The 15196-nt window shown below is 44.6% G+C and overlaps 1 protein-coding gene across 3 annotated transcripts in view; it reads right to left on the reverse strand.

Moving 5' to 3' along the window:
• The window catches only part of Prdm10 (PR/SET domain 10), a 94927-nt gene extending 82964 nt beyond the window's left edge, over positions 1-11963 (reverse strand). For 2 of the 3 annotated variants that reach the window (XM_048343608.1, XM_048343607.1), the window contains exon 1: positions 11738-11963. The gene's annotated coding sequence lies outside the window, so the exon portion shown is untranslated. The remainder of the gene's footprint in view (positions 1-11737) is intronic. The other variant, XM_048343610.1, reaches the window with a different exon arrangement.
• Positions 11964-15196: the final 3233 nt, after the last annotated feature.

Consider the following 15196-nt stretch of genomic DNA (forward strand, 5'->3'; position numbering starts at 1 on the left):
TTTTTGCTCAAGGCTAGCACTCTGCCACTTGAGCCACAGCGCCACTTCTGGCCGTTTTCTATATATGTGGTGCTGGGGAATCGAACCCAGGGCGTCATGTATAGGATGCAAGCAAGCACTCTTGCCACTAGGCCATATTCCCAGCCCCCAGTTTCAGTTTCTTAATAATGCTGAATTGTTCTCCAAAGCAGTTATAAAACAAATATTCCTACTAGACAAGGATGGTCTCTCAGCTTAATGCCCTCAAGATTCGGTATTGCCTACTTTCACTTAGGTGTACAGGGCTTTGGAATTGTAGTTGTAACTCATGTTTCCTTGGTGACTCACAAGTTGAACAGTTTCATACACTAGATGTGGTTTTTTCTCGTTCAGGACTTGCCCATTGTTCTGTTAGTGTATTCAGCATCTTGCTGCGGAGTGCCTGCTCTATACTACTGAGGCCATGAATATGCTCTCCTATATTAACTTCCAGAAGCTTTATTGCATTACTGTTCATCTGCCATAGCTCGAGGGTCATAAATCAAGTGTATGAATATGTATGAGGCTATTTCTGGGCTCCTTATGGTGTTCCATTGACTTATCATTATTCATCTATCCAGGGCAATATCACATGTCTAAGTGTTACAGCTCTTGTTGTCTAGCAGAAAAGTTTCCCAAATTCTCTTTCAAGAGTGTTTTGCCTTTTCTTGAGCCATGACAACAATTCTAGAATCAAGAATCAGGTTATCTAGTTTTTAAATAATTGCTGGGATTATAATACATGCATATCGCTTCCTAGAGCGATACCTGATACCTTTCCAACATTGAATCTCCAATCCTTGAGTCCCTGTGCTGTACATTAGGCTTATTTAAAGGCATCTAATAAAGTTTTAAAATATTTCCTGTAGCAAAGTGCCTGTGGCTCATGCCTATAATCCTAGTTTCTCAGAAGGCTGAGATCTGAGGATCACAGTTTGAAGCCAGCTCAGGCAAGAAGGTCTGTGAGACTCTTACCTCCTATTAATCACCAAAAAGCCAGAAGTGCAACAGTGTCTCAAGTGGTAAAGCACTAGTCTTGAGCAAAAAGCTCAGGGACAGCACCCACACAGTAAGCTCAAGACCCAGGACTGGCACAAATTTTTTCCTATAATATTTTACACATGTTTTATTGGTCTTAGGGCTAGAGGGGAATACCTTGGGGACACAGTGTTTGCCTGGCATGAACAAGGCCCTTCATTTGATCCTCAGCAACTCAAATACACATATACATCTGCTACAAGCATTAACTGTTAAAGAGCAAGAATCTGAAAAAGTAGCCAGGTACTGGTGGTTCACGCCTGTAATCCTAGCTACTCAGGAGGCTGAGATCTCCTGAGGAGGGGGGGGTCTTTCAAACCTGGTACAGGTAGGAAAGTCCAATTAACCACCAGGAAACTAAAAGTGGCACTGTGGCTCAAAGTGATACAGCACTAGTCTTGAGCAAAAAAGAGCTCAAGGACAGTGCCCAGGTCCTAAGTTCAAGCCCTATGACTGACAAGAGAAAAAAAAAGAATCTGAAAAAGTATTAGGTGATATATAAAAAATACAGTTCTGGTTATATATCCAGTGCTATGGTTTAAGAGGCATGATACCTTATGAGAAATCTTAAGTTACTAGAGGTGTGCCTTCCTTCCAGGGAGATTGTGGAATCCTAGTTTCTTCTCAACCAAGAGGATATATATATGTATGTATGTATACATATGTATATATATACATATATATGTAAATATAAATCTTCTAACTTTTGTCTTTCTTTTTCTTTCTTTTTGTCTATCTTTCTTTTTTTTCTTTCTTTCTTGCTAGTCCTGGGGCTTGAACTCAGGGCCTGGGCACTGTCCCTGAGTTTCTTTTGCTCAAGGCTAGCACTCTACCACTTGAGCCACAGCACCACGTCTGGCCTTTTCTGTTTATGTGGTACTGAGGAATCGAACCCAGGGCTTCATACATGCTAGGCAAGCACTCTACCACTAAGCCGCATTCCCAGCCCTGCTTTTCTTTTCTTTTTTTTCTTTTTGAATGCTGAGGATTAAAGGCAGGGGGTCATGCATGCTAGGAAAGCACTCTACCACTGAGCTACATCCAGCCTCTTGGCAAAGTACTTTTTCTGTGTCCCAGTAGTGGAGCTGGAACTTAGGGTTTGGGTGCAGTCCTTTTGCCTTTTTCCGCTCAAGGCTGGTATTCTAACTCTTGAACCACAGCTCCACTTCGGGTTTTTCCTAGTTAACTGGAGATAAAGTCTCACAGACTGTCTGAGCCCAAGTGGCTTCAAACTACGATACTCACATCTCAACCTTCTGAGTAGTGAGGATTACAGGCATGAGCCACCATCACTCCACTTTTAAATGAAATGAAGTCCATCAATTGCTACATAATTTCATTTGAATTCTAGAATTATTATAGTTATGTAATATCTCACTTCAACAGTTTAAGATATTTGGAAGGATTTGAAAGTCAAATAAAAAATTATAAAATGGTTTGTTAAAATCTAGGTGCTGGAGGGCTGGGGAAATAACTCAGTGGTATAGCACTTGCTTAGCATGAGTAGGGTCCTGGGTTCAATTACCAGCATTGCAAAAAAAAAAAAAGGCGGGGGAGCTGGGAATATGGCGTAGCAGCAAGAGTGCTTGCGTCCTATACGTGAAGCCCTGGGTTCGATTCCTCAGCACCACATATACAGAAAATGGCCAGAAGTGGCGCTGTGGCTCAAGTGGCAGAGTGTTAGCCTTGAGCAAAAAGAAGCCAGGGACAGTACTCTGGCCCTGAGTCCAAGGCCCAGGACTGGCCAAAACAAACACAAAAACATAACAAAACAAATAAAACCCAATTAAACTCCCAACTGGTTCATTAATTTTTTTAAAAAAGAATAATCTTTCAGTCTGTCAAGTTCAAGCAGATAAAGGCATGAATGACAAGGAAAGTGAAACTTCGTTAACATAGGCACTGAGAACCTAGTAGACTGAGAACCCAGAAACTGAGAATCCAGACATATTCTCCCTATTAATCTCCTGCTCTTGTGAATTCACTAAACTTCTATCTCCCTTTTCTCACCTCTACCTAAGAAACAGTCCATTGAACAATGATCTGTCAGTGCCACTTGTTAAAAACTAAATGTAAATGGGTACTTTAAAAAGAACATTAGAGATATGATAAATTATACAGGACTCTAGGTATTCCCAGTGAAACCAAAGGAGGAGAGGAACAGAAAGGCACAATGACTATGTGCCTCTGGTCATATAAAATAAAATTTATCTACATGAACTCCAGGAAATGGAAACAAGAGGGTTCTTTTTTCTTAGTTGATGTTCCTGTTTTCTTTTCTTTTTGTCTTGTTTATCTGTCTTTGGGAGGGTAAAGTGGGCACAGAAATGAAGGGACATAGGGTGAGCAAATACAGCAGTGGTACTTACTACACACTATGCTGAAAATGAACTATACAATTTGTGGGTAAGGATTAGCAAGAAAAACAGGGAGCAAGCAAGGGAAAGGGTGACACTGTCCAAAAAGAAATGTACTCTTTATCTGATTTATGAAACTATAACCCCTCTGTACATCATCTTTATAACAACAAAAATTTGTTTAAAGAGGCATTTGAAAAGTTAGTAGAACACAAAGGAATAACCAGCCAAAAGAACTATAATGCCAGGCCCCAGTAGCTCAGGCCAGGCACCAGTGGCTACTCTTGAGGCTAAGATCTACGGATCGCAGTTTGAAGTTAGCCAGTATAGGACAATGCCCAAGCCCTAAATTCAAACCTCAAAATTGGCACACATACACAAAGGAATTATAGCTATTTACCTATCAGAAGGAATTGGGCTTGGTTTTAGGGGGTTGCCCATAAACATGGCTTATGGCAAGATGGAAAATAACCTAATATGCCTTCAGAATCTTCAAGGAATTCTAAAAACATGGTGGGAGCTACTTTTAAAAATAAGAATTCGGGGCTGGGGATATGGCCTAGTGGCAAGAGTGCTTGCCTTGTATACATGAGGCCCTGGGTTCGATTCCCCAGCACCACGTACACAGAAAATGGCCAGAAGTGGCACTGTGACTCAAGTGGCAGAGTGCTAGCTAGCCTTGAGCAAGAAGTAAGCCAGGGACAGTGCTCAGGCCCTGAGTCCAAGTCCCAGGACTGGCCAAAAAAAAAAAACAAACAAACAAAAAAAATAAATAAAAAATAAAAATAAGAATTCTCTGGGGCTGGGAATGTGGCCTAGTGGTAGAGTGCTTGTCTATCATTCATGAAGCCCTGGGTTCAATTCCTCAGCACCATATAAACAGAAAAAGTCGGAAGTGGCGCTGTGGCTCAAGTGGTAGAGTGCTAGCCCTGAGCAAAAAGAAGCCAGGGACAGTGCTCAGGCCCTGAGTTCAAGCCTCAGGATTGACAAAACAAAACAAACAACAAAAAAAAGAAGTTCAGGGACAGTGCCTAGGCCCAGAGTTCAAGCCCCAAGACTGGCAAAAAAAAAAAAAAAAGTAAGCAACTATTATGGTCTTTTATCTAAATCACAAGAGAAAATTGTGAACTTCCTTTTCCCAAATTCAATTTTGTCCTAGGATTTTTTTTTTCTGTCAGTAATGAGGTTTGAACTTAGCACCTCACTTTTTGTCAGCTTGCTTGGCTGACACACTACCACTTCAACCATGTCTCAGCTTGGTTTTTTTGTTGGTTAACTAGAAATGGAGTTTTAAGGCATTTTCTGCCAGGCAGACCTCAAACCACAATCCTCTAAATCTCAACCTCCTGATTAGCCAGGATTACAAGTGGAAACCAGCAGCACCTTTGAGAAATGGTAAATTATAAAAATCAACATGACCTGGAGGTGAAATTCAGTAGTGGAGGAGCACATGCTTAGCATTTACAAGGTGCTAGGTTTAATACTCCAGCACTAAAAAGGAAGAGGAAAAGGAGGAACATGAAAAAGAAAACAAAAAGAAAGAAAAAAATAATAAACAGCAAGTTTGGGGAAATTCAGCTGATGGTGCTTAGCTTGACTTTTCTTAATGGATGACAAGCTCACAGATGATCATTTCATTACTTTAACTGATGAGCTGAATACACTAATTCAGTAACAGTTAACACAATTATCTGCAAGTGGTTCTAAGATGAAGACATTCTTCAAAAGAGTAATTGTAGGTTTGTGAGAGCTATCATAGCACTAGAAAAATCAAACATGGCTACAAATTAGCAGTAGTTGTTAGTTCACACTACAGAAACCGGAAGATAATAAGCACATTAAGTCACATTGTTCTGGGAACACCCTACCCCTTTGAGGCTAAGGCTATTTGATAAAACTCTGGGAGCCATATAATCTTAAATGCTCGAGTAGCTACATTGTTTAAAAGTAGAAACAAATGAAATTAACTGTAAGGATATTTTTTCTGGGGCTGGCTTTTTTTTTTTTTTTTGGCCAGTCCTGGGCCTTGGACTCAGGGCCTGAGCACTGTCCCTGGCTTCTTCCCGCTCAAGGCTAGCACTCTGCCACTTGAGCCACAGCGCCACTTCTGGCCGTTTTCTGTATATGTGGTGCTGGGGAATCGAACCTAGGGCCTCGTGTATCCGAGGCAGGCACTCTTGCCACTAGGCTATATCCCCAGCCCCTGGGGCTGGCTTTTTAAAAAAAGAATTTATTGTTAAAGTTGATGTACAGTTACATAAGCCAGGTAAAGAATATATTTCTTTTTGGACAATGTTACCCCTTTTGTCACTCACTCTAAGGATATATTTTATACAACTCAATCCATCCAACAAATTATAGATTCAATATCTTAGATATGAAGACATCCTATCCTTTTTCCTATTCATAGGGAGAGACATCTTTTTTTTTTTTTTTTTTTTTTTTTTTGGCCAGTCCTGGGCCTTGGACTCAGGGCCTGAGCACTGTCCCTGGCTTCTTCCCACTCAAAGCTAGCACTCTGCCACTTGAGCCACAGCGCCGCTTCTGGCCGTTTTCTGTATATGTGGTGCTGGGGAATCGAACCTAGGGCCTCGTGTATCCGAGGCAGGCACTCTTGCCACTAGGCTATATCCCCAGCCCAGGAGAGACATCTTTTATCCTTTCTTCCTACTTTCCTTCCTCAGAATCTTGTATATTTCTTTCACATGTACAACAGATTTCAACATTCACAAGTCACAAATGGCAGCTGGCTATATAAAATACTAGACAGGGAAGGCCTAAGAAATTACAGCAAGAGAGACTGTACAGATAGGAATGTCAGAGTCAGATCATGAAACCGAATGACACAGGCCATAAAAGGGGAGTATTTAGCTCCAATATCCTAATATTTGAAGTAAATGAGTTTAACTTTAAAAAATGAAGAGCTGGTCAACGGTGGCTCACATCTGTGATCCTAGATCTTCAGGAGGCTGAGATCTGAGGATCACGCTTCAAAGTCAGCCTGGACAGGAAAGTCTGTGACTTTTTTCTCTGCTAAACTACCAAAAACGCTGGAAGTGGAACTGTGATTCAAATGGTAGAGCACTAGCCTTGAGCAAAAAAGAAAGTCAAGGACAGAGTCCAGGTCCTGAGTTCAAACCCCAGAACCAGCAAAAAATAAATAGAAAGGTATATATAGTAAAATAATAGTCTCTTAGCAGATAGTAAAGTTGTATACAGGGGTCTTGTAGTCCTGTGAATACTGATTTTATAGCAACTGTTTTCAGTACATATTAGTCTTGCTATAATAATTTTAATTTGGAATTATCTATAACCTCCTCCATTTGCACACACACACACACACACACACACAATTTGTTCCCTAAATTTACTTAGGCACTAGTAGCTCACACCTGCAATCCTAGCTACTCAGGAGACTGAGATCTGAGGATGGAGGTCAGAAGCCAGCCTGAGCTAGAAAGTCTGTGAGACTCTTATCTCTGATAAACTACTCAGAAAAAGGCAGAAGTGGCAGGCTAGGAATGTGGCTTGGCCATAGAGTGCTTGCCTAGCATGCATGACTGGATTCCATTCCTCAGCACCACATAAACAGAAGCCAGAAGTGGTCCTGTGGCTCAAGAGATAGAGTGCTAGCCTTGAGCAAAAAGAAGCCAGGGACAGTGTCCAGGTCCTGAGTTGAAGCCCCAGGACTGGAGGGGGGAAAAAAAAAAAGGCAGAAGTGGCACTGTGACTCAAGTGGTAGAGCGCTATCCTTGAGCAGAAAGAGGCTCTGGGACAGTGACAAAGCTCTGAGTTCAAGCCCCACAACGCCGAAAAGGGGAAAAAAAGTTTCCAATTTACCCATAAAGAACCTGTTTCTAGTTGCTTTCTATAACTTGAACAAATTTAAAATCTACACAAGTTGGGGCTGGGAATGTGGCCTGCTAGAGTGCTTGCCTAGCAAGCATGAAGCTGAGTTCAATTCCTCAGTACCACATAAACAGAAAAGGCCAGAAGTAACACTGTGGCTCAAGTGGTAGAGTGCTAGCTTTGAGCACAAAGAAGCTCAGGGACAGTGCCCTGGCCCTGAGGTCGAGCCCCAGAACTGGCAAAAAAAAAAATCTACACAAGTATGAGTGATGCAAAGCCACTGAAAGATTTTATAAAGGAATGGAAAAACTGTTGTATGCTTTATGAACACTGCTTTAAGAGTTGTAGAAAATAAACAGGAGTCACACCAACTCAGAATGTTCCCAGCACATTGTGAACCAGTGTTACAACACTAAGACCTTTAAGAAGGACAGAGGAGCCAGGTGCCAATGGCTCCCGCCTGTAATACTAACTACTCAGGAGGCTGAGACCTAAGAAGAGCGGTTTGAAACCAGCCAGGGCAAGAAAATCCCTGAGACTCTTTATCTCCAATTAACTACCAGAAAACTGTAAGTGGCACTTGTGGCTCAAAATGGAAGAGTGCTCAGGGAAAGCTGGGACCCAGGCCCTGAGTTCAAGCCCCACAACTGACAAAAAAGAAAGACAAAAGTCAGATACCCATCAGTCAAGCAGTGATAATCAGAGCAAATAGTCTAATGCTAGAGAAAAAAAGTCTTTAGTGTGGCTCAAAACAATATAACCAAAAAAAGCTCCCCAAGCTGGGAATGTGGCTTGGTAGTAGAGTGCTTGGCTAGCATGCATGAGGCCCTGGGTTCAATGTCCTTGGCACCTGATTTAAAAAAAAAATAAGAAAACACTACTCTCCGAAGCGGTGCTGTGGCTCAGAGGTAGAGCACTAGCCTTGAGCAAAAAAGCTCAGGGACAGTGCCTGTGCCTTGAGTTCAAGCCTCATCAGCCACAAAAACAAAACAAAACTTAGAAAGGACAAAACTCACATAGTTGAAATCCAAGACGAAGCAAACTTCTGAGCTGTAGAACTATTACCAGTCATCTCTGAAGGAGGGGAGGGAGGGGGAAATGGAATAAAAGAAAAGGTTCCCCAGTCACCCTCCTGTCCCTCCCCCACAAAAATCACAGCCTGTCATTCTGCACAGGTTAGGGCAGTTTTCCTATTTCTAATTTGGGGGCAAGTGAGAGCACTAAACTCATTTGCACTTTCTCACGAAACATTCTACCATTAGCCTCATTTCCTTTGTCTTAACCAAGTTTTCTTCCCTTAACCTATTACAGAACCGATGATAAATTTAAAGAATAAATTCTTCTTGTGAAAAACTGCTGACCTGGGTGTGTCTATACTCCAGGGCGGGGTTCAAAGACTGTATGCTAGTGGCAATAGGTCAAAGTACATCAACATTCAAGTTTTAAACAAACTCTGGCTAAACTAGCCTTGCAAGTACAGGATGTTTTTACTAAATTATTTTTACCAAATGAAATTCTTCAGTTACCATGCGCTTGCAAAGTTTAAAATGTAAACTTATTGAAGAAACCAAAATTACAGCTCAGATCCCAGCCCTTTGATCAATTCTGCTTGTTACTCCAAAACCTATTCCTGTCAATTAGGTTATGCTTTATAAAAGTATATTGAAGGGCTGAGAATATGGCCTAGTGGTAAAAGTGCTTGCCTCATATACATGAAGCCCTGGGTTCGATTCCCCAGCACCACATATATAGAAAAGGCTAGAAGTGGCGCTGTGATTCAGGTGGCAGAGTGCTAGCCTTGAGCCAAAAAGAAGCCAGGGACAGTGCTCAGACCCTGAATCCAAGGCCCAGGACTGGCAAAAATAAATATTTTAAAAAAAGTATATTGAAGTTCATGCCTGTAATCCTAGCACTCAAGAAGACAGACAAGATTGTGAGCTGGAAGCAAGCCTGGCTATAGTACAAGACCATCTCAAAAAGCCAAAAATAAATAAACAAGTAGTAAAATTAATCAAAACATTATTTTGCGGATCAAGGACTTCCTGAAGCTGCCTTCAAACAGGAGAAAATAATGAAAAGTGGCAAATCATCTGTGAAGTCCAGACATGCATCTGCATTACAACAAAAGACACTAAACCACACAAATGCCAAATGTGTAAAATATTTTATGCATGCACCCACAGACGTGAAATATTGGCAATTATCCCTGGCAATGTTTTTTTTTAACTTTTTATGCTGTTTCTATGTTTTCAGTATTATGTACAATCAATCATACATTGTACAAACTTGAAAAGGGGAAAAGCAACAAAAAATCATGCAAGTAGAAAATGAAGCAGTGTCAATCAGTTGGGGATTGTTAGGACTATTATCTAGAAGTATAAAACACTGTTGGAGACAGGGACCTCACCTTACCTAGAACACAATCTATATTCAGACCTGGTGGTGCATGTTATTAAACATTACGAAAAGAAATAAATGTGGCTTCTTCACAAGAACAGAACGGCTCAGAACCCTGACAAAATAACTAATATAGCAATAAAGTAGATTCACGTGGAATGAGTGACAATGTGGAAAAAAAGCTTGCTCCAAAGTACAAAATGTAAATCTACCAAATGCTACCAATTGTTCAGTTTATTTGCCAGTGCTATGCTTGAACTCAGGGCCTGCACACAGCCCCTGAGCTTCTTTTGCTCAAGGATAGCAATCACTTGAGCCACCAGGGCCACTTCCAGCTTTTTCTGTTTATGCGGTACTGAGGAATCAAACCTAGGGCTTCTTGCATGCTAGGCAAGCACTCTACCACTAAGCCTCATTCCCAGCCCTGTTCTGTTTAAAATGGCTTATTTATATTGGGTTTACCTCAATTTCTTTGTAAAAAGCAAACGTGGTAAAGTTATTTCCTAAATACACCAGGACTGAATAGCCTTTACATGCTGTGTGGCCCCTAATTCTGATTCTCATTTTAATCATGTTTCTCTCAATTCTAGAGCAGAAAACAATTACTGCTCATCAACGCAGAAGCTACCGTGCTGGTGATGGATACCGTGCTGGTGACGGAAGGTGTAGAAATACACACTCTACTGTGTTAAGGGTCCTGCCTTCAAACAGCTTACAGAAGCAGTGGCATGCTAAGAAGCACACGGGCCAGAGGCCATAAGACAGTCTTGAGCGATGCTGTTTCTAATGAAAGCTAAGTACTACTGGATTTAAATTTGCCTTCCTTAGGAGTGATGAGCAGACAAGATTCTAATGAGAAAGAATCAAGGACGCAGAAGTGGGGATGGCAGCACAGAGCCACCCCTCCCTCCCTCCACTTGCCCAAGTGTACACATGTAGATTGAAAAATGGGTTGAAATCCAACTACCTACCTAGTCAGAGTAAAAGAATAGGCACACAAAATTCAAGTTCCTGTGCCCGCAGGGCACACGGGGATTAATCCATTTTACTTAGTATATAGCACCTACACCTGACTATAGACGTAAAAACTTCTAGTAAGAGCCGAGAATCAGATGGGTGTTCCATCAGCCTGCTTTCCTACACAGGGTGACCCCGCCAGCCTTGGCACTGTCCCCCGGGTGCGGGCTGGCCAGGGCCAAGCCTCCGCCCACCCCTCCCCGACCTGATGTGTACACACACACACACACACACGGACAGACAGACCGACCCACCAGGGTCATCATCACACCCCCTGCGGGCGGGGGCCCCACGGTCCCGGCCAAGCCAACTTGCAAATACAGGCCGAGGAACCAGAAATCAATGGCAGATGGGAAGGGGAGGCCTCGCCAGACAAAGCTGGACGCCCCTTCCAAGAGCCCGGCGCCATGCGCGTCCCGCAAACCGGGCCGCGCCGCCACCCCCCCCCCCCCCTGCGCGGATCCTCCGTGCCCGACCCAACCCGGCCCAACCCGGCCCGGCCCCGCACACACCCGCCCGCGGAACCCCGTGCGCCCGCCCAACCGCCGCCGCCGCCCGAGCGCGCCGGCAGCCCAACTGCCGTCCCGGCCCAACCAACGCGGGCAGGGGAGGAGAGGTGCGCGCGGACGGCGGAGCGTACGAGCCACTCGGGGGTCGCAGGGGGCGAAGCTGCGCGCGGGGCAGGCAAGGGCGAGGAGGCGCCGGAGCCATCGCCGAGCACCGCGCGAAGAGGCCCTCCCGGAGGGGCCGGCACCCCTTTCCCCTTAGAAGGTGCAGATGGTTTGACCCCCCACCCCGAGCGAGGTGCCGTGTCCCAGCCCCGGCTGGACTGTACCATCGGGCGGTGCCGCCGGGATTTCTCCCCCCCACCACTACCATCAATTTCTCTGCCCCCCCCCCCAACCCGGGTCCGCGGTCGGTTGGCCCCGGCCGGGCTCTGAGACGCGGAAAGAGCCGGGCGCCATTTTGGGTGGGACTAAGCAAAGACGAAACACCCTCCCAGTCGATAGGGTACTCTGGACCCTGGCTTATTCAATTCTCTTAATCCTTTAGGTACTTACACGATGTTGGGTGAGGGGAGATGGAAGATCAGCGGGCCCCCGATCTTCTCTCCCTAGGGGTGATAGAAATCGACCCCCCCCTCCGCCTCCAGGTGGTTCTTCCCGCCGCAGAGTGGGAGCAGCATAAAAGGCGGGGCCTTATTAGCATAATCTGCCTGGCAACTTGATCGCGACCTCTTATGATTGGTTAGTGTCTGTAAACCCCACACCGTGCCTAGAGACCAGAAACGCTGGGCCGTAGTGACAGGCCCAGATTTAAGAGTCATGACGAAGATCCAGAGACGCTAATTCAATCGGCAAAGAAGCCAAAAGGAGATTCACACCACGGCCCAATGGCTGAAGGCTTCTTTATTTCGTGCTCTGCTGTTCCTGTAAAATCCAATCCAAGAGCGGGTCTCAGGCAGCGCTGGCGGGCGTTTGTATTCTAAGCCAATCAGAGAGCCCGACTCTTCGCTTTCAGGGTCAAGCCCAGCTGAAAACCCGGAGAGGTAGAGGAGGGGAAAACCTTCCACGCTTCTGGCGTGTCTGTCGTTTGAGATCCACTGCTCCCCAAGGATCCCTACCCGCCTCCTTCTGCGCCCGAGGGTCCTGGGAAGCCTCGCTGGAGTCGGATGTCTGATTGGACCTGCGTCCCATTCAGGGCTTCCCGCCACAGCATAAACTGCACCCCAATCGGCCTGCCTGCTGGGGTGGGTGAAAGCCTTAGCACCCCGCGGCACGGGGCTTTTTGCTTCCGAGACACCCCTTCCTTGGTGGGGGGGAGGGGCGGGCGGGTCCGAGTCTCCAGTATTTCAGGGTGCGCACTGCAGGACCAGGCATTTCCCATCCATCTTTTTTTTACCTCTGGTGAGCTTCCTTTCCTGCTAGACCCTAGAGCTCCTCCACTATAACTGTCCCTTAACCCATTCTGGAAAAGGCAGTTCTTTTCTAGAAACAATCAACATTGATTAACCAAATTACTTAAGTCATTTCTTAACCTCCGACTTCCCCATCCGACCCTCCTTTGTGTTGCTTTCCCAGAAGGCAGCCAGGTGAGTAGAAATGAGACCAATCTTTGGAGAGAGATCCGAACACCCAGCTCCACCTAACTGGCAAATATGGATGGCTATTGGGTGTCAGACACCCTGGACCTTTGTATTTTCAGGGAATGGGTTTCCCATCCATAATACCTACTTTGCAGTGTTGTTTTAAATAGAATATTAAATGAGATCTTACTTTACTATATTGAGTTAAGCTGTTTGCCGATGGCTCAGGCCTATTTTCCTAGATACTCAGGAGGATTAGATCTGAGAAACATGGCCCGAGCCTGGGAAGGAAAGTCTACGTGTTTTTTTCCCCTCCACTTCCCATCGTTTTGGGCTTGAACTCTGGGCCTGTGCTCTGTCCCTGAGCCTCTTTGTGCTCAAGGATAGCGCTCTACCACTTGAGCCACAGTGCCACTTCTGCCTTTTTCTGAGTAGTTTACTGGAAATGACTCTCACAGGCTTTCCTGCCCAAGCTGGCTTTGAACCATGATGCTCAGATCATAGCCTCCTGAGTAGATAGGATTACAGGTGTGAGCCACTGACACTGGGCATATCATCTTCAACTCTTATGTCCAATTTTAACCACCACCACCACCCCCAGAAAAAGCTGGAAGTGGAGCTATGACTCAAGTGGTAGACATAAGCCTTGAGTGGAGAAGCTAAGGGACATTGCCCAGACCGTGAGTTTAAGCCTTAGTACTGGCACAGAAATTCGGTAGAGAGATTAGATGGATGGATGGATAATGCTATTCATTCTTCTCTAAGTATTAGGTGAATATAGCTTGCTCAGTAAGTAAGCCATGTGCTTTAGGAATTATTATATTGTTTAAGAAAGTCACTGGAATATTCCATTATAGTGTTGTCTCTTGACAATGACAAAAGCTGGACAGGTTCTTCTATAGCATGAGGAAATCTACCATAACCTATCCTTGTCCTCTTTAGTGAAAATTCATCCTTGTGAGATTAAACTTGCTACACCTCTGAGGGGTTGGAGTCTCTGTGGTGGGCTCATCAAGTGACACAAGAAAGAAAACTTGTGGGCTGGGAATGTGGCTTAGTGGTAGAGTGCTTGCCTAGCATGCATGAATCCCTGGTTTGGATTCCTCAGTACCACAAATGCAGAAGAAGCCAGACATGGCCCTGTGCCTCGAGTGATAGAGTGCTGGTTTTGAGCATAAGAAGCTCAGGGACAGTGCCTAGGACCTGAGTTCAAGCCCCAGGACTGGCAAAAACAAATTATCTGAATACTTAAATATGTAGCATTAGGACTGGGGATGTAGTTTACTAGTAGACAACTTGACTATATACGTAAGATTAGGTACAGACCGAGCACCATTGGCTCACACCTGTAATTCTAGCTACTCAGGAGGCTGAGATATAAGAGTCATGGTTCAAAGCCAACCTGAGAAGGAAAGTTTGTTATATCCCATTAACCACCAGAAAACCAGAAACGGCATGTGGCTCAAGATATAGAGCCCTAGCCCTGAACAAAAAGAGCTCAAGAACAGTGCACAGGCCCTGAGTTCAAGACTCTTAATGGAAAAAAAAAAAAAGGATTAGGTGATATCTAACTAGATTCAGCCATCTAAGGAAGGTTTGAAGAGGGAGCATTTTTATAATAAAAAAGAAAAGTATTATGTTAGTGAAGTAAGTCATGCCCAGAGAGAGGCTGCATGTTTCCTCTCATGTGGAAAATAGAATTAGCTTACACATAAGTAAATATGTTGGGTGGCATACAGCGTATACAAATGTATTAACTGAAATATAGTAGATGCAGGGGAGAAGATAATCTGCAATTCCTTAGAAAAGCAAATCAAAGTTCAATAAAATAAACACAGGGTGGGCTGGGAATGTGGCTTAGCGGTAGAGTGCTTGCCTGGCACGCATGAAGCCCTGGGTTCGATTCCTCAGCACTACACATAAACAGAAAAAGCTGGAAGTAGCATGTGGCTCAAATAGTAGAGTGCTAACCTTGAGCAAAAGAAGCTCAGGGACAGTGCCCAGGCCCTGAGTTCAAGCCCCAGGACTGGCAAAAATAAATAAATAAAATTTAAAAAAATAAACATAAGGGGGGGGGCTGGGGATATAGCCTAGTGGCAAGAGAGCTTGCCTCGTATACATGAGGCCCTGGGTTCGATTCCCCAGCACCACATATACAGAAAACAGCCAGAAGTGGCGCTGTGGCTCAAGTGGCAGAGTGCTAGCCTTGAGCAAAAAGGAAGCCAGGGACAGTGCTCAGGTCCTGAGTCCAAGGCCCAGGACTGGCAAAAAAAAAAAAAAAACATAAGGGGCTGGGGATATGGCCTAGTGGCAAGAGAGCTTGCCTCGTATACATGAGGCCCTGGGTCAATTCCCCAGCACCACATATACAGAAAATGGCCAGAAGTGGCGCTGTGGCTCAAGTGGCAGAGTGCTAGCCTTGAGTCCAAGCCCC

The sequence above is a fragment of the Perognathus longimembris genome, chromosome 3 (assembly GCF_023159225.1).
Source record: "Perognathus longimembris pacificus isolate PPM17 chromosome 3, ASM2315922v1, whole genome shotgun sequence".
NCBI lineage: Eukaryota > Metazoa > Chordata > Mammalia > Rodentia > Heteromyidae > Perognathus > Perognathus longimembris.